The sequence below is a fragment of the Mobula hypostoma genome, chromosome 21, assembly GCF_963921235.1.
Source record: "Mobula hypostoma chromosome 21, sMobHyp1.1, whole genome shotgun sequence".
In the NCBI taxonomy this organism is placed as follows: domain Eukaryota; kingdom Metazoa; phylum Chordata; class Chondrichthyes; order Myliobatiformes; family Myliobatidae; genus Mobula; species Mobula hypostoma.
This window is the reverse complement of record NC_086117.1, coordinates 13,313,378-13,337,851: the sequence shown is the minus strand read 5'-3', so window position 1 is coordinate 13,337,851 and position 24,474 is coordinate 13,313,378. Positions and strand designations below refer to the sequence as shown.

The 24,474-nt window shown below is 40.2% G+C and overlaps 1 protein-coding gene across 7 annotated transcripts in view; it reads left to right on the top strand.

The window, feature by feature from the left end:
- Positions 1-24,474, top strand: part of LOC134359795 (disabled homolog 2-interacting protein-like) — a 609,971-nt gene that overhangs the window by 447,992 nt on the left and 137,505 nt on the right. Inside the window, exon 1 of one of the 7 annotated variants that reach the window (XM_063073449.1) lies at positions 9,154-9,170. The exons of the other annotated variants lie outside the window; for them this stretch is intronic. The gene's annotated coding sequence lies outside the window, so the exon portion shown is untranslated. Of the gene's footprint in view, positions 1-9,153; positions 9,171-24,474 lie in introns of those variants that run through there. 7 annotated transcript variants of the gene reach the window in all.

The following is a 24,474-nucleotide window of genomic DNA, read 5'->3' as shown; positions in this document are numbered from 1 at the left end:
CGAACTATAACTCTCAAATTTATGAACTTCTGGAAAGTTACCCCTCAGCTTGCTACATTAAAGGTGAGAATAAGCCCAGCCTATCCAATCTCTCCATTTAATTTAGCCCCTAATCCAGGCAGCATCCTGGTGGCTCTTTATTGCTACCACACCCTAGTAGTACTGTAGTGGCCAGAACTCTACACAATGCTCTTAAGTGTAGTCTATAGATGCTGTAACATAATATTGCGACTCTTGTACTCAATGCCTCGGCCTATGAAGGCGAACACATCAGATGGCTTTTTCAGTATGTTATTAATATGGCTTTTTTAATGTGTTGCCACCTTGAGGAAGCTATGGTCTTGTACCCCAGGATCACTCATTACATCAATTTGACCTTCCACTGCATTACCTCACAGTTGCCTGGATTAAACTCTCTCTGCCACTGCTCTGTCCAAGTTTCCAGCTCATCTATATCCTGCTGTATCTTTAAGCAACTTCCGTTATTTACAAGTGCACTAATTTTTGTGTGATTTAGAAACCTGTCAGTCTTTACTGAGGGATATCTATAATTCTAGTATTTTGGATAATTATTTGGTATTTGCACCATCTCCAAACTGACTCTCTATTCCCTTGTCCTGTTACCTTCAACTTGGAATTTTCCTGCCTGTTTGCTTTCTTGTCCCTTTCCCCACATCCCTTACCCTGCCATCCTTCTGTTGAGTTCTGCTTGATTTTAAAACTTGCTTGTCAATTCTAATGAAAAGTCCTGGACTCTGAACCTTTTTTTCTGTCTTTCTCACTCTGCAGATGCTCCCTGACTTGCTGAGCATTTCCAGAATCTTTATTGTGGATTTTTAACACCTGTAGTTCTTGTATTTGAATAAAAAGCTAAATATATTTCAATTTGTTTGTAGGCTTTCATACAGATTTCTGACAAACTCAAATATCTGACATTAATGTGAATTTTTATCTTCAAAAGCAATGTTTTAATTTCTTTAGAATCTTAGGCATCTGCTTTGATGCCATGTTGTTCTTCTAATAACCAGTTATTTGTCCTCCTAACAACACTGAATTTGAATATCCTTAAAAACTTTACTGGATAATGAACAAAATATCTAGCTGCATGATATATTAATAATTTGCTGTTATTTCTGAAGATGACCTAGAGTATTGCAGAGTTGTATTCGAGCTTTCCAGACCAGGATCTTGTTTTCCTTGTGGCATTTGATCGTGTATGGAGATCATTGCATTTGACTCTCAGTATTATGAGACTTCTGTTTCCTGAAACTGAAAAGCTTTTACAGTACTTCTGTGAGCAACTAGCACAAGCATTTGGAAACTTTAAAGGAAGCTTACTGATACAGTAATATGTGAAGTCTAGATAGCATATTTCAGCTAGATAGGAAAATAACTTTCATTGTGATCAGCTCGTTATAAAGAAACATCCTAAAATAATCCTGATTAACTTGGTTAGTTAATTATTTTTGCATTTTAGTTGACTGTATCTGCTGTCTAACAAAAGGAATATTTTTATCTATTTGTATGTCAATTCTGGCAAAACGCAAGCTCCAAGCCCTGGTCTAATATACAACAGAGGAACTGACATTTAATATCCTAGCAACTTGACTAATACATAGTGCAAATAAGATCCAAATGAACACAACTTAGTGGATTTAACTGCTTAAGTTTCTCTGCATTTACAATTGGAATATTTCATTTCCAGAAATATTTGATTTCATTTTGATCGCAAGAGCTATATTTTCACTGGAGAGCAATGATTTGCCAATTCAACCCACTATTTCCTCATGTAGTGTCTTTTGGGCAGAAGTCCGTGCTAGATTGAGGAAGCAGTTTGCTGCCAAATCTTTACCTAGTACAGAAATCCTCTCCAGTTAAATCAGTGACCTCAATTTTTCCAGAGCCAGTTAATAAATGGATCAAACAAGGTATATTATTTGACTCAGTTTTGTTTTCCTTAAAAGTACTGAAGCTTTTTAAACTCAGCCCAAAAGTATAAATGCATTCTGTGCTACCTAAAATCTTCCCTTCTGAATTGGCACTGAGCAGAATTTTAAGAATGCTATAAATCAATACTATTTCAATTTAGACAATTGCTCCCAGAGGAAAATATTAAATAGTGCAAAGAGTGCATTTATTTTCATTGGGTCCTAAGGACATAGATCAAAGGTCAAAGCTTTCCATCCTGATCAGTGTACAAGTCAGACCTGTGTTAGGATGTTTCTCTGGATGAGTGCAGCTCCAACAAAATTTTGACACCACTAGACTTGCATATATCCTCTACTGAAACCATTCACTCCCACTGATAGATGCACATGTGGTATGTGGTGCTGATCCACGTCAGAGCGTGGGTGCCAAGGTAGCGTACCGGTTAGCGCAATGCAGTTACAGATCGGGACGTTCCGAAGTCTGGAGTTCAGTTCTGATACCATTGTGTACGGAGTCTGTGTACGTCCTCCCTGTGGAATGCCTGTGTTTCCCCTTGATGCTCCAATTTCCCCCTGTGGACTGTGGACCTACTGGGTAGGTTAGTGGTAAATTATCCCATGATTAGGTTAGTGTTATTGAGATTGTGGGGTTGCCGGGGCGCACGGCTTGAAGGGCCTTCTCCACACTGTATTGCTAAAATAAGATTTTTAAAAAATGTTTAAATGTGAATTCCTCCTGTACGAGTTTGTGGAAGAAGGATGCTGCCAAATCTTTACATTTTACAAATATCCACTCCAGCACTATAATTACTCACATAGGCTCCTCCAGCAGTCCTCAAACTGTTACCTGTACCATTCGGGGACAAAGGTATCATGGCACACGGCAATAGGAGCTTTCTTTTCTCTCACACAATATCGACTGGAAATGTATCACCATGCTTTCTTTGGCACGTCTAAATCCCAGAACTCTGCATCCAATACTGTGGTGGGAATACAACTGCGAGAAAGACTTCACTGATTTGTGAAAACAGCTCACCAACCTTCACAAGGGCAAAGGCAGAAGGAATTCTGTCTGGTCTTTCAGTACTGTGTATTTTAAAAGGTGTACTTAAGGGAAGAATGAAACTCTGGTTACGACAATAATCCTGATGAAGTCTTTCGGCCCAAAAAGTCGACTGTACTCTTTTTCCATAGATGCTGCCTGGCCTGTTGAGTTCCTCCGGCATTTTATGTGTACTACTTGGATTTCCAGCATCTGCAGATTTTCTCTTGTTTTTGACAGTTAAACTCAGTTTATAAATGCCAGTCTCTTGTTTGACAAGTGATCTTCTCTTACGATTCAAAGGATTGAATATATATGTGATCTAATAGGGCTGGGGAAATTTAGTTTTATAAATAGATTCCTTGCAAGTTGTTTTGTTATTTTCCCGAATCTCTACCCCTCCATTCCCTACTCCACCCTCCTCCATGCAATGTGGTGTAGGCAGTCGTAATAAAAAATTAGTAAAAAAAAGAAAATAATGCAAGTCTGCCAACAGTGTTGTTGCCTGCCAACAGCGCTATGTATAAGTGGCGGGCTTCTACGGAGAAGTTAGCTCCAGGGTATATCACACTGAATATTAAATACATTAATCTGATATCTGTATAATTGTATTGTTAGCCATGAAGCTACTTACTAGGTGCTTCTTGTTACTTCAGTTGGTTTTCCGTGTACTTTGTACGCTTGCAGATCAAAATTAAATCTCACACATTTTAGCAAAATCTTACCAGAAATTAGTTGGTCTTTTATTTAAATAAAATTCATTCAGTTTTGAATCAGGGCTGAATTTAATCTTTCCTTACTTTCCTTAAAATCCATCCCAGGTGGCAAAAGGGTTAGATGGGATGAGTAACTTGCTGTGTAGTAATTGGCAGGAGGAAATTATAACAAACTATATCACTTGCACATATCGTAATAACAAACATGCTGAAAATGTTTGTAGACATTGACCTTTAACTAAATATTGTGCTTCATTAAACTTACTATAAAGTGGAATGAATGTTAATTCATACTAAGCCCTTAGCATTTATAGAATCAATTGAAATTTTGAAATGATAGGCAAAGAGAGGCTTGCACAGAGGTGATAAGTCTTCACTAATGAGCAGGGCAGTATCCATTGTACACTAGATATAGCAGAGAAATTGAATAGGATATAGAAAAGAAACACTAGAAGCTAGCATTCCAGTAGAATTAAAATACCTCATCTAGTTAGAATGATATCTTGGTTGCTGAGAAAAGTGTGAAAATTGGGCACAATCTTGGGTTTTCTCTTGGCGTTTGTTGGCATGGGCACAACCCTCCCTACCACTGAGGATGTCTTCAACTGGCAGTGCCTCAGATGGCAGCTCCCATCATTAAGAATTCTCACCATCAGGGACTTCCGTTACTATCATCAGAAAGGAGGTACAGGAGCCTGAGGAGCTGCATTCAACAGCTCGGAAACAACTTCTTCCCCTCTGCCATCAGATTTCCGAATGGTCCATGAATGCATAAGCACTAACTTTGTTTTGCATTTTTTTGGTAATTCATAGTAATTTTATCTTTTTGTACTCTACTGTTGCTCCAAAACAACAAATTTCATTGTCTTATCATTTATAAGACAATGATAATAAATCTGATTCTGACTCCCCTACAAGCATTTAATGACAACGCTAACTGAAGTGCTATTGAGTTAAATATTTAACCACCTGTTCCAAAAGCAAAATATTCAGATACTGAAAACTTAAAAGAAAATTGGTAAATTACTGGGATTATTCAGAAGCCTAGCACCATCATTGGAGAGAGAAGAACAGTTCAATTTGATGTCTGTTTAGGTTATTAAGTTTTGATGCCCTGAGTGGAGTTGGGCATAAACCAGTAAAGAGCTGCCTGCGTGATTGGGACTACCAAACGACATGAAGAAAATGGACCAGAATTAAATCATACACAGTGGCCACTTTATTAGATATGTCTTGTGCCTAATAAAGTAGCCAATAAGTGTATGTTCATGGTGTTTGGCTGCTTCAGCTGTACAAGTTTGATGTGTGTTCAGAGATGCTCTTCTGCCCACAACTGTTGTAATGTGTAGTTATTTGGTTACTGTTGCCTTCCTGTCAGCTTGAACCAGTCTAGCCATTCTTCCCTGATGTCGCTCATTAACAAGGCTTTTCGGCCTACACAACTGCCACTCACTGGATGTTTTTCTGTTTCTCGCACCAATCTCGCTAACCTCTAGAAACTGTTGTGTGTGAAAATCCCAGGAGATCAGCAGTTTCTGAGATACTGAAAGCACCCTCTGGCACCAACAATCATTCCACAGTCAAAGTCACTTGGATCACATTTCTTCCCCATTCTGATGCTTGGTCTGAAAAGCAACTGAACCTCTTGACCATGTTTACATGCTTTCGTGCATTGAGTTGTTCAAATGTGATTGGCTGAACAGATATTTATATTAACGAGTGAGTGTTCAGATCTACCTAGTAAAATGGCCACTGAGTGTAGATTCAAAGCCACGCTGTGAATATAAAGATGATATTAGAAGGGTATGAAATGTTTTAAATCAAATATAGTAAGAAGTGAACGATAATACAAAAGATTTCTTTGTTTATCTGCCATAAGAAAATGCAGATAAATGTGGACACAAAATGAAACAGAGTGCAAAAAAAAAAGCTATAGTTTATTTCCCTAGTGTTTACCAGCGAGGAGAATGGTAACTCGTTGCATCTATATAGGGAACTGGATAGTTGAGATAAGCTACAAGATTATTTACATTGCTTTGGCATGTTCTCTGTGCAAACAACCTTGCAAACGTAGGGTAAATAAATCTGAGGTTAGAGTGGATGCATCTAAGGATCTTTAAGGAATTTGCAGAACTCCAGCATAAACACTGCAGAAATCACTGAAAGTTGGAAAAGTGCCAGGAGTTTGGATAAGTATATGCCTATGTTTAAAAAATATTGATCCATAGAGCCACTAAGCAATTATCTGTACTGAAAAAGGGGAGATCAGAAAGTGGGAGAAAAAGTCAAGGGAGGGGGTGTGGCAAGGGCTGGCAAGAAATTGGTGGATCAGTTGAGGAGGGGTTGATTGGCAGTAGGAATCAGGCAGGTGGAGTGTAACAGACTGGTAGGACAAGGCAACAAAGGGCTGTATATAATTTAATCTGAGAAGAAAGAAATGTGAAGAGAAATTAGATACGGGAGGTATGGTGGACAAGAACAGAAGTGGGATGGGACACAGGGACAAATGCATATGTGACAGGGAGCAGATGGAGGAAGAGGACAGTAACTGGTTGGTGCGGCTCAGTGCTGGGAAGGGAGGATGAATTGGAGCTTTGAAAGAAGGGTGTGTGAGATAGGACCTGGGTAGATCAGATGGACGGAGAAATGGAATTGAATTGAATTGAAGTGAATTGACTTGACTTTATTTCTTATATCCTTCGTGTACATGAGTAAAAATCTTTATGTTATGTCTCTGTCTAAATGTGCAATGTGCAATTTATAGTAATTTATACAGAACATAGAATAGTAAAGCGCAGTACAGGACCTTCGGCCCACAATGTTGTGCCGACTCTTAAACCCTGCCTCCCATATAACCCCCCCACCTTAAATTCCTCCATATACCTGTCTAGTAGTCTCTTAAATTTCACTAGTGTATCTGCCTCTACCACTGACTCAGGTAGTGCATTCCACGCACCAACCACTCTTTGAGTAAAAAAACCTTCCTCTAATATCCCCCTTGAACTTCCCACCCCTTACCTTAAAGCCATGTCCTCTTGTATTGAGCAGTGGTGCCCTGAGGAAGAGGTGCTGGCTATCCACTCTATCTATTCCTCTTAATATCTTGTATACCTCTATCATGTTTCCTCTCATCCTCCTTCTCTCCAAAGAGTAAAGCCCTAGCTCCCTTAATCTCTGATCATAATGCATACTCTCTAAACCAGGCAGCATCCTGGTAAATCTCCTCTGTACCCTTTCCAATGCTTCCTCATCCTTCCTATAGTGAGGCGACCAGAACTGGACACAGTACTCCAAGTGTGGCCTAACCAGAGTTTTTATAGAGGTGCATCATTACATTGTGACTCTTAAACTCTATCCCTCGACTTAATGAAAGCTAACACCCCATAAGCTTTCTTAACTACCCTATCTACCTGTGAGGCAACTTTCAGGGAACTGTGGACATGTACCCCCAGATCCCTCTGCTCCTCCACACTACCAAATATCCTGCCATTTACTTTGTACTCTGCCTTGGAGTTTGTCCTTCCAAAGTGTACCACCTCACACTTCTGCATGTTGAACTCCATCTGCCACATCTCAGCCCACTTCTGCATCCTATCAATGTCTCTCTGCAATCTTCGACAATCCTCTACACTATCCACAACACCTCCAACCTTTCTATCGCCTGCAAACTTGCCAACCCACCCTTCTACCCCAACGTCCAGGTTGTTAATAAAAAAAAATCACAAAATGTAGAGGGCCCAGAACTGATTTTTGTGGGACACCACTAGTCACAACCCTCCAATCCGAATGTACTCCTTCCATCACGACCCTCTGCTTTCTGCAGCCAAGCCAGTTCTGAATCCACCTGGCCAAACTTCCCTGGATCCCATGCCTTCTGACTTTCTGAGTAAGCCTACCATGTGGAACCTTGTCAAATGCCTTACTAAAATCCATGTAGATCACATCCACTGCACTACCCTCATCTATATGCATGGTCACCTCCTCAAAGAACTCTATCAGGCTTGTTAGACACGATCTGCCCTTCACGAAGCCATGCTGACTGTCCCTGATCAGACCACGATTCTCTAAATATCAATAATAATCAATAGTATATGCAACAGAACAGTCAATAAAACATAGGAATACAATTGTATCAGCATAAATTAATCAGTCTGATTGCATGGTGAAAGAAACTGTCCCGGAGTCTGTTAGTCCTGGCTTTTATGCTGCGGTACCTTTTCCCAGAAGGTAGCAGCTGAAACAGTTTGTGGTTGGGGTGACTCAGGTCCCCAATGATCCTTCAGGCCCTTTTTACACACCTGTCTTTGTAAATGTCCTCAATAGTGGGAAGTTCACATCCACAGATTTGCTGGGCTGTCTGCACCACACTCTACAGAGCCCTACAATTGAGGGAGGTACAGTTCCCATACCAGGCACTGATGCAGCCAGTCAGGATGCTCTCGATTGTGCCCTTAGGATTTGGGGACTCATACCAAACTACTTCAACTGTCTGAAATGAAAGAGGTGCTGTTGTGCTTTTTTCACCACACAGCTGGTATGTACAGACCAAGTGAGATCCTCAGTGATGTGTATATCAAGGAACTTAAAGCTGTTCACGCTCTCAACCCCAGATCCATTGATGTCAATAGGGGTTAGCCTGTCTCCATTCCTGCAGTCCACAACAGCTCCTTTGATTTGGCAACATTGAGGGAGAAGTTGTTTTCTTGACACCACTGTGTAGGGTGATGACTTCTCTGTAGGCTGCCTCATTATTATTTGAGATTAGGCCAATCAGTGTAATGTCATTAGCAGATTGGAGCTGTGGGTGGCGACGTAGTCATGGGCATACAGAGAATAAAGGAGGGGGCTTTACTCCTTCCCTTTTTTCTGAATTACCTGAAATTGGAGGATTTAATGCCATTGGGTAGTAAGCTATCAGGGCAGATCATGAAGTGTTGTTCTAGTTTGCGTTTGGCCTCACAAATGGAGGAGACCAAGTACAAACAGTTCTCTGTAGAAATTAAAATTGCTAGCAGAAGAACGTTGCAGGTACTCAGCAAAATGATTGTTAAGTCTGTATTTGGTCTCACCTCATCATTGTAACAAGTTTGACCAGGAGGCCAAATCAAGAGCACTGTAAATTAGAGGAGGTGTGTGTTAATTTTTATTTCACCCAGAGAGGCTGTTCAGGATCCTGGATGGTGGTGGTCCAGGGAGAGCTGTTAGACCTCCTAAGGTTTCACGGTAAAGTGCCTGGGAGAGATGAGTGGGAGGAATGAATGAACCAAAGAGTCTTGGAGAGAGTGGTTCCTGTGGAAAACAGAAGTATAAATCTGTGGCATTCTCTTCATAAACTAGAGAAGATCTGCAGATGCTGGAAATCCAAGCAACACACAGCAGGCCAGGCAGCATTTGTGGAAAAGAGGAAACAGTCGATGTTTTGTGCCGAGACCCTTCATCAGTACTCAGTTCTTACTACTTGAGGTGGATGGGATAAACATGGTGGTGAGTACATTGAATGGGGAAGCTGATTTATCACACACTGCATGGGATGAATTATCACTGCCTGGTATGGACACTCCAATGCTTTTGAATGCGAAATCCTACCAAGGTAGTGGATTTGGCCCAGGACATCAAGGGTAAAGCCCTTCCAACCATTGAGCACATCTGCATGAAACGTTGTCATAGGAATGTGACATCCATCATCAGAGAACCCCACCACCCCGGTCATGTTCTCTTCTCACTGCTGATATCAGGTAGAAAGTACAAGAGCCTTAAGACTCGCACCACCAGGTTCAAATACAGTTACTACCCCTCAACCGTCGGGCTCTTGAACAGAAAGGAATAACTACACTCACTTGCTCATCCATTGAGATGTTGCCACAGCCAACGATCTCACTTTAGGGGTTCTTTATCTTGTTATCTCATGTTCTCATTATTTATTGCGGTTTATTTATATTTGCATTTTTGCACAATTTGTTGTCTCCTGAACTCTGGTTGATCATTCATTGATCCTGTTATAGTTACTATTCTGTAGATTTGCTGAGTATGCCCTGTGCAAGAAGATGAATCTCAGGGTTGTATATGGTGACATGTTTGTACTTCGATAATAAAATTTATTTGAACTTTGAGCTGTGGAAAAAGAGGTACTATATATGTTGATAGGGAGACATGACTAGGTTAGGAGAGGCTCATAAAGCGCATTTACTTGACTTGGATCAGTTTGGCTGAATGGCTGTAAAATTGTATAAAACACTGAGGGAGGAGGAAGTGATAAGAGAATCAAAAGCAGGTGCAGATTGCCATTCAGTGATAGCATTGTTTCTAATGGATTAGGGACTTTATTTGCTTTTGAAGAATCTGGCATTCATAGCAAGAGAATTCGAGTGCAGGAGCAGTGGGGTACTACTGCAGTTGTACAAGGCCTTGGTGAGACCACACCTGGAGTATTGTGTGCAGTTTTGGTCCCCTAATCTGAGGAAAGACATTCTTGCCATAGAGGGAGTACAAAGAAGGTTCACCAGATTGATTCCTGGGATGGCAGGACTTTCATATGATGAAAGACTGGATCGACTAGGCTTATACTCTCTGGAATTTAGAAGATTGAGGGGGGATCTGATTGAAACGTATAAAATTCTAAAGGGATTGGACAGGCTAGATGCAGGAAGATTGTTCCCAATGTTGGGGAAGTCCAGAACGAGGGGTCACAGTTTGAGGACAAAGGGGAAGCCTTTTAGGACCGAGATGAGGAAAAACTTCTTCACACAGAGAGTGGTGAATCTGTGGAATTCTCTGCCACAGGAAACAGTTGAGGCCAGTTCATTGGCTATATTTAAGAGGGAGTTAGATATGGCCCTTGTGGCTAAAGGGATCAGGGGTTATGGAGAGAAGGCAGGTAGAGGGTTCTGAGTTGGATGATCAGCCGTGATTGTACTGAATCGCGGTGCAGGCTCGAAGGGCCAAATGGCCTACTCCACCTATTTTCTATGTTTCTATGTAGCTCCTTGTTGTTCCTGACCTCTCCTCACCTTGTGGTGCATCAGGCTGTAATCGCCATTTCTTCAGCATTATGCCTGTTTATTTTATGAGGCTGAGTTGCTAGCTCGATGCTCAACCCAGCACGGATGGAAAGTGTGCGAAGAGCTGGCCAGGTTCAAACCTGGGGCCACTGTACCATCAGCTGAGTAGATCCTTACACAGTGCTTTTCTGTCTTGTCAAATGTTTTATGCTGAGTTATTTAATCGTAAATAAATATAATAGGTGTTCCTCTCAGTTAATTGATTATAAGATTTAATAACTGGAATGGGTAGCGATGGTGTAGCAAGAAAACTTGTAAATCCACACCAGTTTATTGTGCAGAGGGTAATTGTGGACTCTCAGGTCACGCAGAGGCAGCTCCTGTCCTGTAGCAAGTGTTCCATCTTCATTAGAACCATGAAATCATTTAGATTGAAAATAGTATTATACATCCACAAATGGACCATCAGTCCTCCAAATACACCCGACTGCTTCTTGCAAGATATATTTGGCAATATTAGCCCTGTAACAGAATATTAAGGACAGATAACATCTGCTTGGGGCCTACGACCATGAGAAAATGTGTAGATAGTAAAATGAAAGAAACGTCTCATAAATTAAAAGACTGACAAACTGCGCCAGTTTGAGAAAAATAAACAGCTGTGCTAGTGGAAAAATAAACTGGCCTGGTGACCACATTAGGAATCGTTTTCCTCTGGAGTGCTGTTGGCTGCATGCAGCGGCAGAGTTTTATTTTGAAATGTTGGCAATTATTTTGACTATTTTCCATCCTGTTGTTGAAATTGGTCATTAATTGGTTCTCTTGTGAGCAAAGCCCATGATTTATTATTCTGCCGCTTTATTTTGTGTCCCTAAACTAGTCTGCTTGGCGTTGTGATATTTGGAATTCGAGTCCTAATGCACTGCACCACTTGAACACTTGGTTACCAATCTCAATATTACCAACTTCTGATGGCATCAGTGGGCAAGTAGTTTCACTGCAAAGAAAACATTGTCATAACCATCTTGTATATCTTTTTAAACCATACCATCACCAAGTATATTTATTTATTATACCATTTTTCAAGTCAAAAGGCAGTGGATTCAAGCCCCACTCCAAGAACTTGAGCAAAGAATCTGTGCCTCAACTTCCATACAAAACTCCACTATCAAATTTGCCTTCTTTTGGATGACATGTTAAACCAAGTCTCAGTTCTTTCCTCATTAGATGAATGAAACAGATCCCATGGTACTATTTCAAAGATTAGGAAAATAGTTAGCTCTGGTGTCACCGTTAATGTTTATCTTTTAATCAAGATTATTAATACAGAATATCTAGCAGCTCTCAGATTCCTGCTAGTGGGGGTTTGGTATTTCCAAATTGGCTGGCTGATTCAGAGACATTTCAAAATTGTTGTTCGTCCATCATTGACGTCGATGAGGACCTCGACACCATTATGACGGTGTCGAGACTAGCGCGTGATTTGGATTTAAGTGAGGGAGAGTTGCGCAGCGTCAGCCTCACTCTCTCTTCCCAATTCCCATCTGGATCCAGTGGCAAGACAGAGTCTAGACGGCTGGAGATGGGACTAGGCGCAGTGGATGACCAGGATGTCTTCTGTGTCTTGTCCTGCTCTACACGTTCCACGACGCTTGCAGAGACCGCCTTCTTGACCGTTGGACCTTCCATTGGTCTCGTCCGCTCAATCCGCTGGAGTCTGTTTTCGCAGGCTGGGATAGACAACTCCCTATCTCACCGAGGGTTTGGGACCCGTCGGCTACCCTCACCTGGTTTAGCCGGCTTGTCGAAGCCGTTGCCCGAGGTGTGGCCGCTGTCGCATGCAAACAGCTACGGGGAGCCACAGGTGAGAGCTGAGTGCCAGGTGGGGACCAAAGGTGGACTAACTGCCCTGAAAAGGACACGACATGTTCCCCCACCAGAGGTGCTACCTTTCCCTGACACCCCATACACCCCAAAATTGCTTCAAAATTGTACAAAAGTATTAGACTAGTTTGACAGCCAGCTATAAGAAAATAGTTTTCAGCTGTTTGGCTGTTGCAACTTAATCCAGAGTACACCGCGTGCTGTCCCATGCTTGTCACTTTGTGTGTTGTCATGAAGAATTGCGATGCATTCGTCCACATTTGTCACGGTACCCAGATGTGAATCAGGCCAGCGCAGTTTTAGTCAGGAGACCTGCAAGTGCAGGTGGCTCGCTGCTGGCCAGAAAATTTAGCTGGGCCAGGGGTTTTCATATCTGTTCATGTAGTCGTTCATAAATGTGATTCGAACTACTTTGTATAAAAATGATTAATTTGAAATCTTTGTGTCTCTTAAAGGATACAATTTTAGATTGGAATGAGATTCATAATACAGTAAATGTTTAATCTACAGAATTGTGGAGATGTAGGCATAATAATTCAAGGAAGGTTTTGCAAAGACTAAATTCAGTGGATTCCAGTTAATCGGGACATATCGAAACCAGTACACTTTGACCCGATTAAGCGACTGTCCCAATTAGCCGAAGCTTCATGGCGGTATTTAAAAAGGTATACCGTTTAATTGAGTAACAAATCATGTATTTAAATGAAATACTAAACAAATTAGAACACTACCAATACTTCTACAGTACTATAAAACATTATTATTTTCTAATAATTTTCGACAGAGGAATTCATCTAGTGTGTGCTGCTATTTTTAAAAATTCACTGTACTTGAGCAAAATCAGTGCAGATACCTAGTGCGGATAATGGATTGCTTTCATAAAATGCTATCAATAATTGCATCCTCCAAATCTTCATTTTCATTGTAACATTCAAGATGATTGTTGATACCTTCAGATTCTTCATAATTCTTAACTTGTTGAAGTAGTGAAATTGTTTCATCTTCACCTTTGGCTGTTTCTGGCTTCTCCAAGCCTGGATGTTTGAAACCCGTAGTGTTCAAAACAGTTCTGAATTGTCTTACTGCTTATTTTGCACCAACAAAGATCACTGCTTTTTGAACACAAGCGCACGCAACTAATGATTTTTAAAAAGAATTCAGTCTAAGCATGCTGTAGTGTTTAACAACCACAGAAGTGCACATAACTGATGCTAGTTAGAAAATTCACAACAGCTTTTTGTCTCAATCAAGCGGCATAGTCTCCCGGCAATTTTCCTGATTAGTTTCTGTTCTTTAGGAGCTGTCCCAAATAAATGGCTGCCCCGATAACTGGAATCCACTGTACTAAGATCATAGCAGACATGATGCTCTCTTGGATATTGTATGCAGCTGTTAAACAGGTGTATCTAATTGCATTGTGGGAAGCAATTATTTATAAAAATAGCACATTTGTGTTTTAATGATATCATGCATTTGGTGTGTACATAGCATTGATTATTCTTTGATTAAAGTAGGTTTGGAGCTTCATTTGGAGGCCTGAAAGGAAGTTGTTAAGAAATCTGGCATATTCTTTTAATTTATTTGTATTTTAATAGAACCAGGAAGAAATGTCCTTCTGAGCAGTCGGCATTTTTACACTCACTGTGGTTCAGTAATTAGCTTGTTATAGAAGACCTGATGTAGTCTGAAGTGAACAAGTGGCATTTTCAACAAATTAGTAAAAGCTGTCGATGCCTTCAATTCTGTGCAGGACAGTTTTGAAATATCCATCCAGATACTTCATGTAAAAGAGGCTTTTGTGCCTTTCTTCAGCTGCTGTTTCTAAGCCCATTTTAACAAGTGTTTGGCATTCAATATTGTATAGTCTGGCAAAACTACGTAATATTAATCCACTGAGTGCTTTATTCTGTGCAGAGAGAGGTCCAATGTTATTTATGGAATTTGTAGCTTTTCACACTTCTGCTTCATCATGAAGAGGATAATGGCTTGTTCTCAATGCAGAGGGTTTCAGGTCCACACTGGACAAATAGCAGCACTTCACACTGCTACCAAAAAACAGATTTTTAAAAATGAGTGGCCTGTATTAAAAACCACCCGTTGCTATAGCCACCACTAGTACTACTGACCCTTCCCCAGCTCATATCAGTTCCTCAAATCTATTCTCTCTCGGCTTGCTTCAACATCTCTCCTCATCTGATCCTCCCATTTGATGGTTTATCCATCTCTTCCCCGGTCAATTTCAAGCCACATATCCTGATGTTCACACATCACTGGACATCAGCTATCTGGAGTTATCCTGCGGGCACCATTTTACTGGTCTCATGTGCCAAAGATGGTTGAAGGCTAGAGGTCACCGATCCCTGAGGACGGATGTTGGGTCAGCAAGCACTTTAGCGAAGACCAGTAAGGACAAGGGCTGAATTCCCAGAGGTTGACTGGTCCCAGGATCGGAGAAAGAGTGTTGGCAGCAGACCTGTGGGCTGGTGACCCTCTAGGTCGACGAGTCAGTGAGTCCGGAGTTCACTGTCTTGTCATCAGTGAGTCGTGGTATCGATCCTGATGACCGAAAGCTGATGGTCAAAACCCTGGGTCTGCAAGTCTACAAGTCTGCTGGAAGCTGCCTGGAGGTAGCCTGATCTGGGGTTAGTGGATTGTGTGTGTGGAAGGGAGGGAAGTGTCTTGTTTTGCTGTTGCCTTGTTTCATTGCTGTTTTTCTGTTGTTGAATTGAATTGACTTTATTACTGTACTTACATCCTTCATATACATGAGCAGTAAAAATCTTTACTTCTCCGTCTAAGTGTGCAATGTGCAATTTATAGTAATTTATAATAAATGGTAACAATGCTGTCACTTGTGCTGTTCTGATGGACGTTGTGGGTATGCTATGTTGGTGCTGGAATGTGCGGCGAGATTTGTGGGCAGCCCCCAGCACATCCTTAGGTTATGTTGGTATTAACACAAATGATGCATTTCACTGTATGTTTTGATGTAAGTGTAATAGACAAATGAATCTGAATGAGGCAGTACTGTATTGGGTTTACAGGTTCTGATATAGAGATGTCAGGGTCTGATTTCTACATCTCAGGATCATCTAAATAAAAGTAGATGCACTTTTCTTTTTCTTTTTAAGAACATCAGAAATTGGTCATTTGGCTCATATCAAAAGTTTGACAACTTACCAGGCAAGGAATTTATCCTTGCATTTAGCTGACCCTTATCCTGATGCTGGTTCTAGCTCTAGCTTCACCAAATCTAGGAAAACAGCCTCTTTATAAAATCCCTTTAGAGATAATGTACAACTATAGAAAATGGAAGGATTGATTTCAGACATGTTCCTTTACACAACACAGTAACTAATCATTATTGCCTTTTGATGCCCTATTACTATCTCACTCTGATCTTCAAGCGCTCTTAAAAATGATCATTTAATGCTGTCAAAGTCCTTGTGATTAGATCCTGAAAATGTTCCGTAGACAGAGGCGACTTCTACAGATGTATTCAGCGTCACACAAATGGTATGATGTTGCCCTTGCCCAGTTGAATAATAAAAATATAAATCTCATTTGTCTAATTAATGATAAGTGATTTCTGTTTACCAGTTCGCCATCACAAAGCAAGACAATGTAACACAGAACACAGTCAAGAGAAAATCTGCAGCTGCTGGATGTCCAAGCAACACACACAAAATGCTGGAAGAACTCAGCAGGCCAGGCAGCATTTATGGAAAAAAAATACAGTCAATGTTTCAGGCCGAGACCCTTCGCCAGGACCCCTTCGGTCTTGGTCTGAAATGTCAATTGTACTTTTTCCCTAGGTGCTGCCTGGCCTGCTGAGTTCCTCCATCATTTTCTGTGTGTTGCAATGTAACAGAGAAGATAACTAGAGTTTACTTAGAACCATTGTCAGCATTAGCTCCTGATCATTCACATTCCTTAATTATTTACATTTTGCTGTTTTGAAGCAACAGTATCAATTGGTAATAAAAATGTATGTGCTTCACTTTTAGCAATTTGTCTTCTAAAAGAGTACTGTGACAGATTGAGTTATTAAGTTACTGGTTGTATATTTTGCCAGATTGGAATTTAATTGGTCTAGTTCTAAAATGTTTCAAATTGTTAAGTATTTATCTTTCCTATGATGACAGCATTAGGTGGAAGAATGACCAGAAATGGTGCTTATGAATGATCTCCCATTAAAAGGTCAGATCGTGTTGAGAGAAAAGATGTCTTTGTTTCAATGGTAGAACTGAATTTCTGATGAGAAATGTGCAGCAAGCTGACTACTATGGTGATTAATAGTATTCAATATATTTAAGTTAATATCATTACTACCCATTTCAAATGATGGCTCGTATGCCATTAAGGTTGTTTTGTGTGTAGTGTTATGAAGCAAGGAGATGAGCCTTTCAGTCCAACTTGTTCGTTCCGACGAAGTTGCCTACTTAAGCTGGTCCCATATAGATAGTACTTATAGAATCCTGAAACACCGTAGCTTCTTACTAGATTGCTACATCACAGAATTTTTTTTATTTGAGAAGATTTCAATTAAAATTCACAATGAATAGGGGATGTAAGAATGTTTGCCGCCCATTAATCTTTGTGAATTTGAACAAAAACTTCACTGAGAAATTGCTCGGATAAAAAAAAAGTAACTTCAACACCAAAAGCATTATCTTTGCATTGATGCTGCCCCCTTCTTCAATGGTTCAATGATTCCTTTTAATATCAGAGAATGTATGAAGTATACATCCTCAAAATTAACTCCGAAGAATAAATGACAGAAAAACGTTAGAACCTCAAAGCCCCCCTCCTCCCTCCCACACACAAGCAGCAGCAAAGCATCAACTCCCCCCCCCCACTTGTTCCAGCAGGAAGCCTCAGCACCACCCAGCAAGCAAGCAATAGCAAAGTCCCTGAAGAGACCATGATCTAGATCCATCAAAACCTGCAGTCCATAACCCAGCACTTTGACATGCCACAAGCTTTCTCTCGCACTAACAAGAGAGGGAGGTGTCACCCTTTCCACAGTGAGAGACCAACAGCTGGCTCTTTCGATGTTAGTCTGCAGCGTTGCTTATTCAAGCTCACCGACTCAAGAACAAGCAGACCCTCCCCCCAACAAAGGAGCGAGAGAGAGAGAGAGATACATATAGATCAAGTGCAGAGGCCTCTGACAGCCGCACCCGCTGTCTTGATGTTCCGATCTCCTGCGACGCTTCAGTTGGCGACACCAGCAGGGAATTGGCCCTCCACAAGGCCATGGAAGGCTGCACCCTGAAGATGCACGTCTTCCAGGCTGCTCCTGGAGACATCCGAAAGCAGGAACCCGCCACTGTGAAGAACCACAGTTTGAGCGCAGCTGTAGATCAGACAGAACCCCAGCCACTTTCAAAAGTCAAAGAGACTTTAAAGAGAGAAATTTAAGCTGTTTCGCAGATGAACTCTAAGAAGTCACCCTCTGGCACTATCTGCTCCTCTCCCGTTACCCCTATGGGCCATAGACCGGCAACAGCTGTTGGCTAGAGTTCTCTGACCTGTGTCATCAGAAGGTTGATCGGCCCTGTGGCTTCTCACCACACAACTTCATACATTGTTTTAAGCAAAGGTCCTTCCTCTCCCAGAGATGAGGTCTGTGGAGTTTCTGTTGGCATTTCTCTAGCACTGAGTTTTTAACAGGATAGGGTTGTTGGTCCCATGCCCAACCCTCCTCCTCTTTGCAGCCGGTCTTGGAACTGTCTGTGGCGGGGTAAACATATAACCATTTGTTTACCCATTGTGGAAGGGAACTGTAGTATGTCTGCTGTTTTCACAAATCAATTTCTTGTGCAGGAGTAGTATCACATGTAGAAAATGGTGGATCCATAGCAGGCAAATCCAGGTTGTGTCTACAAAAGCACATAAACAATGGTCTTTTTTTTTCAGGATGACCAGAGCTCACTCCCAAATCTACAGGCTCCATGGCTTGTCTAGCTAACAATTCTTGAAGACTGACTCCAACCACCCTTCTTTTTATTAGCAAGTAGTGCTAAGTGTATGAAGGTCCCTTGTATTCTACTGTTGGAATATAATTCTTTTGAACCTTATTTATGAAACATTTGAAATCTTTTTCTTTATTTCTCCTGGAAAAATTTGTGATGGTTGATCAAAGTGGAAGTGAAAATATACAAAGCACATGCATTGTAGCTATAAATTTTGGGCTAAACCCACATGGAATCTACATTAAGCAAATGTACCTGCATGATACGATGTTGGAGAATATTTTTAAAGCAGAATCACCATTTTTTAAAAATCTATCTGATGAGGTGCCTCCTTTTTTGAACTCCTGACATTTTGAATGTTTACTTCCACTTTAATAATGACATCTGGTCGAGTTATATAAAATTATTCTGCCATTGCTTATTCTCAAATCGATTTCTTTGCTGTGTGATTGCTCTGGCACGACTGTTTCATTACTTTCTTGTTTGAGCTAGATACTCTGGAAAAGCTTTTTGGAGATGGTTAAATATTAGCTATGTGTTAAAATTCAAGGAGGTTTCATGCAGTGATCCTGTTAAAGCGTAGATTTGAAGACTAATGCAGGAAAATGCTCTACAGGCTACAGAAGCCGAGTTTAGCTTTATTATATCTAGGAAATAACGTTCTCAAGCAAAATTCATGTTTTATGGCATTCATAATTTTATATTATTATTCCACAGAGAAAGTTGGTTTTTAAGTGTGAAGGATCTGGTTGATCTTTAAATATTTGAAATGAAGATGAGCATAGAATTTTATTCTTCCTTGGTATGAGATTCTCAAGTTTATTAGGTTAAAGTGAATGGCTTACTACCTCAGATAAATTAGTGGACAAATAAGTTTCAGTGCATCTGTGCACTAATATTCATATAATACAATTTCAGAGCATGTCGCTGTAGTTCAGTACGTTTATTCTCATTTGTGTGTTCATTTTACATCTATAAAAATGCTGTCACGCCTTACATTTTTATCATTTGTCTGTTCCAAGCAGAGGCCAAATGCATGAATTGAGTGCAGACTGTTTCAGGAACTGCCCTTTGAACCTGTTGCAAGGACTATGGTAGGTAGCTGAGGAAACACTAGAATACTAATGGGCTGTGCCTGGTAACTGAAAGAGAAGCTCCAGAGGACATTTAAACTTCACTTGGATATCACAGTGGTGTTTTATTTTTCCAAGTCGCATTCCTGTTCAGTGGGCTTATTGTCAAAATTTGGCAATGCGGGAATGAAATGAAGAGCTGAAAAAAATAACAGTTTGTACTTGTGCCACAGCTAAAGCTTTGAAGACACTTAATGAAAATATTGTCACTGTACTTCTGTTATTTTGAGGTACATCCTCTACATCATGAGGTACATAAAGATTAACAGGAAAGATGTATGGAAGTTTCCAGATGTTGGTATTAAGGCACCATAGAAGGGAGAAAAAGCACAGTGAAATCTAAGGAAGAAATAAGTTTAAAGACAAAACAGCCATTAATAGAGTCATTTATAATTTGCATTCACATTTAAGGTCCTTGGTATTTGTTGTTGTTCCTTTCCACACCTTGTGGTGTATCGGGTGGCAGCCATGCTGTTTCTTTAGCAACACACACAAAATGCTGGTGGAACGCAGCAGGCCAGGCAGCATCTATAGGAAGAAGTACAGTCGACGTTTTGGGTCGAGACCCTGCGTCAGGACTAACTGAAAAAAGAGATAGTAAGAGATTTGAAAGTGGGAGGGGGAGGGGGAGACCCAAAATGATAGGAGAAGACAGGAGGGGGAGGGATGAAGCCAAGAGCTGGGAATTTGATTGGCAAAAGGGATACAAGGCCGGACACGTTCCTCCTAGAAAGGCTATATGGCTGTAGTAGCGGGTCTGGGTGAGTGTGTGGTCGAAAAGTTGAAGGGCCGAAGAAATTACAGATGGGGAGCAGTGAGAGAGGGTTTCACTAAACTCCCATCAAAAAGAAGATTTAAACTTCTTCAGTGTAGGCATCTCTGGAAGAGGCTTCGCATTTTTGTCTGTTTTATGAGACCAAGTTGCTAGCTCGATGCTCAACCCGTCACAGATGGAGAGCGTGGAAGAAGCCAGCCGGATTCAAACCAGGAACCACTTGCCCTGAAGTCTGGTATGGATGCTACTACACCACCGGCCCGCACTCAGCATTTGTGGATGGTATTAAACTGAGGAATATAGTTCATTTTGAGAAGAATTGAAAATAGATAATCAAATGGAGATTAAACCTTTGCATGAAACTGTCTTTTATGAGTGGAGTTGATAGGGACTTTCCAAGGGTACAGCCTGGCATTCCTTGTTTTGGAGTTTTCAGAAAATCATTGAGGAAATGAGTGTAGTATGAGTACCTGAGTACCCGCACTTTGTGCTCTTGCAGTACATAGGATGGCCCGTGCCTACTACTGTGGGCTGAAGACAAAACAGAGAAAGTGTTCGTGAAGATGGTGTTCGGGTGACCTTGCTATTGTATTAATGGACAGCAGATGGTGAGATGAGTGGCAGGATCCTGACCTGAGAAAGCTAAAATTGGCTGTGTTCTAATCTCCATGTCAAGTCAGTCAAGATGCATGTGTGAGGTTGCGGGTAGTAGCAATGTCATTGAGGACATACAACTCAGTTTGAGTGCTGACATTTTAAAGAATCATTTCAGTGGAACTGGGCTAGGAAAACCTGCTTTTGAAAACAAATAAGTTATTGTACTTCAAACACATCAGACTGAGAGTCATATTGCAGGTGCATATTACATGCTCCACCACAGTCAAGCTCATTCTGAAATGTTGCACCAGTTGTAAGAAGCGTGGGAATAAAGGAGAACCCTGCCAAAGTCTGTCGTTGAATTTCTGGATGGTGCCAGGACCCTTGGAATAAGTTTGTAGTCTTGTCGAATTCCAGATCTGAGTCACATTGTGAATGCACTTTTGGTTTTGAAGTTGGTGTGAACAAATCTCTCAGCCAAGAATTTCATTCAAGTAACACTAAATTGACTTCCAGTAATAATTTTGCTGCCTTGGTACAAGTTTAATAGCACTGTCGTTTTTAATTGTATAATTGCCAAAGTATTGGCAGGTTTTTGAAAGGACTTTCTGTACAAATCTCAGTAAGGCAGCTCAGTATAAAGCTTATGCTAATAAATCTCTCCAAGAAGTGCAACGGATTGCGTATTCCAGAACCATAATTAGCACTCATAGAATAAATGGACCTAGAGACCTTGATTTTTGATGATTTAATATGATAATACACTTCACTGGGCAGCAATAAGCAGGCATCGAATTAATGATTCCTGTCTTTAGAGTAGTTTCTGTCGGTTCCAAGCGTTGTCATTTTCCTCCCATTTTTCACTCACTGCTTAATTCCCTGCTACTCTCTTCTAAGAATGCAATTCTGGTGAAGGGTTCTCAACTGAAGTTAACCATGCCTCACTCCATAGATGCTGCCTGACCTGCTGAGCATTTCCAGTTTTCAATTTTGATTGTATCTTATGATTTTCTCAAACTCCAGCTGCTATTATTCCTAAAGTCTTTCAATATTATCGTTAGTTTTTGGTATTGAGTGACAAAATTGGTCTCATCAAGATCTGAATTATTTTAAAAAATCGATTTAATAAACAATCTTATTCTTTTACCACAACCCACAAAAAGCTGAAGGAATAAGCAGGTCATGTAACATCTACGCAGTCAATGTTTGAGGTCGAGACCCTTATGTCTGTCAGCTGAATACAATCAAATAATGACATGAGTAGTGTGGATTCCAGTAGAGTATACATACAAATTTTGTTCTATGTGTTTTTTTTCTTTCTGGTAATAAAACAAAGGCAAGCTTAATTTGCTCCTTTTAAAAATGAAAGATGTATTCAATGTTGCATTTAATACTTTTTTTTGACATGCATGATCTGCGTGTCAGCAAAAATAAGCATTTATCACATCTGTATTCTTCCCTTTTTCTCTTTTTGGTGGCAATGTTTGCTGTTATGAGAACAAATTTTCACAATTTTCAGGGTTTTTTGTATGCACAGCTGCTCACAGTTCATCTGGGATGCTAAATGATCGATTAACCACACTTTTAATAACCATTTTTTTTCAATTGGATTCCAACAGGAAGACTGCCAAGTTGCTTAATCTGAATTCCCCTATATTAATTTCAGACCAATGGCATTCTTATAAAAAAAAACTTCTGACAAGAATAGACAAATTGCATTTAGAGTGTTAACACTGGAATTTGCCTCTTAAGCAATGTCCTCCTGATTCCAGACAGCAGCATTAATATGAAAATGTCAATATTGTTGCATTTAGCTTTCTACTGAAAATATACAATATATCTGGACTATCCTACTTAAGTACCAATTACAAATTAAAACCCACAAGATGAAATTCAGCTGAACACAATGACCTTAACTGAGTTTTTCTGTCTTCCAATCCTACAGAATGAATTCATTCCACTCAGTCCCACCTCCTGTAGACTTTACCTCCTTGTTTTCAAGGTGGTTTTAAGCCAGATCATGAACCAACAAAATTAATTTAGTTACTACTTAGCATGCAGACTCACTTGTAATTTATAGTTTAAATCCAGTAGAGATTTAGATGAAGCATTGATAAAAGTGACATTGAAATAACCTACTTAGTAGTTTCGTACAAAATCTGATGGGAGAATATTGGGAATTTTTACCTGAATACTTAAACGGAATAAATAACTGCAAGCTATTTTTAAATTTTCCTTATATGCAATGCTGGTCCTCCCTTGAAAGAGAAGGTTCTTGGATTGAATCAACGAGTCAAGAGTTCGTTGTTAATTTCACAAAACTTGTGTTTTCCTTTTGTGTTTCACCAGTCTTAACTGCCCAGGACTTTTGTTTACTTGTTGAGAGGGGTTAAAGGCACCTACAGCATTCCAGAATTTTCAAACCTGCTATCTCCTGAGGTTCATCACAATGCTGTGTCCTATAGACACTTAGTCTTGCTATTTTTTTCCATCTTGACCAAAAGGGATGGTTGGAAGTGTAGGCTGATTATTAGTGATAATTAACCTAATGCTAACTAGTTTGTAATAGAAATTACCACAGATTGAAGATCATCTCCATTTTCCTAACCTCACTGAGAATTAATAAAATTATACAGAGCATTTTCAAAATTGGAGAAAAATTGTAACTTTATATATTGATCACCACTCAGGTATATTTTGTTTATGCAATTTTTAAATTCAAAGTTCAAAGTAAATTTATTTTCAAAATACATATATATCACCATATACAACCCTGAGATTCATTTTCTTGCAAGTGTACTCAATAAGTCCAGTAACCATAATAGAATCAGTGAAATACTGCACCAGCAGGACAGACAACCAATATGCAAAAGACAACAAACTGTGCAAATAGAAGAAGAAAGAAAGAAAAAAAAGAAGTCAACGATAATAAATAAATAAATAAATAAGCAAGCAAGCAATAAATATCGAGAACCTGAGACGAAGAATCCATGAAAGTGAGTCGATAGGTTGTGGGAACATTTGATGGGGCAAGCGAAGTTCTGTGTAGTTATCCCCTTTGGTTCAAGAGCCTGATGGTTGAGGGGTAATAACTGTTCCTGAACCTGGTGGTGTGAGTCCTGAGGCTCCCATATACCACCTTCTTGATGGCAGCAGCGAGAAGAGAGCATAAGCTGTGACCCTGATGATGGGGAATTTAGTCATGATTTAAGTAGTCCAGTAGTGTTACTCTTAGTTGACTGCAGTTCCTATTTCAGTAGCTTTGATGAGAAGTATTTAGGAGAATAGAAAGAACATTTGTTGTTGGTTTAGTTTTTAAAATTCTTTTACCGGAAGCTTCTGTTTGATTTGGCTATAATGGAAAGCAACTATATTTGGATGGATAAGAATAACTGATCTTCCTTTGTTTAAATTATCGGTTGA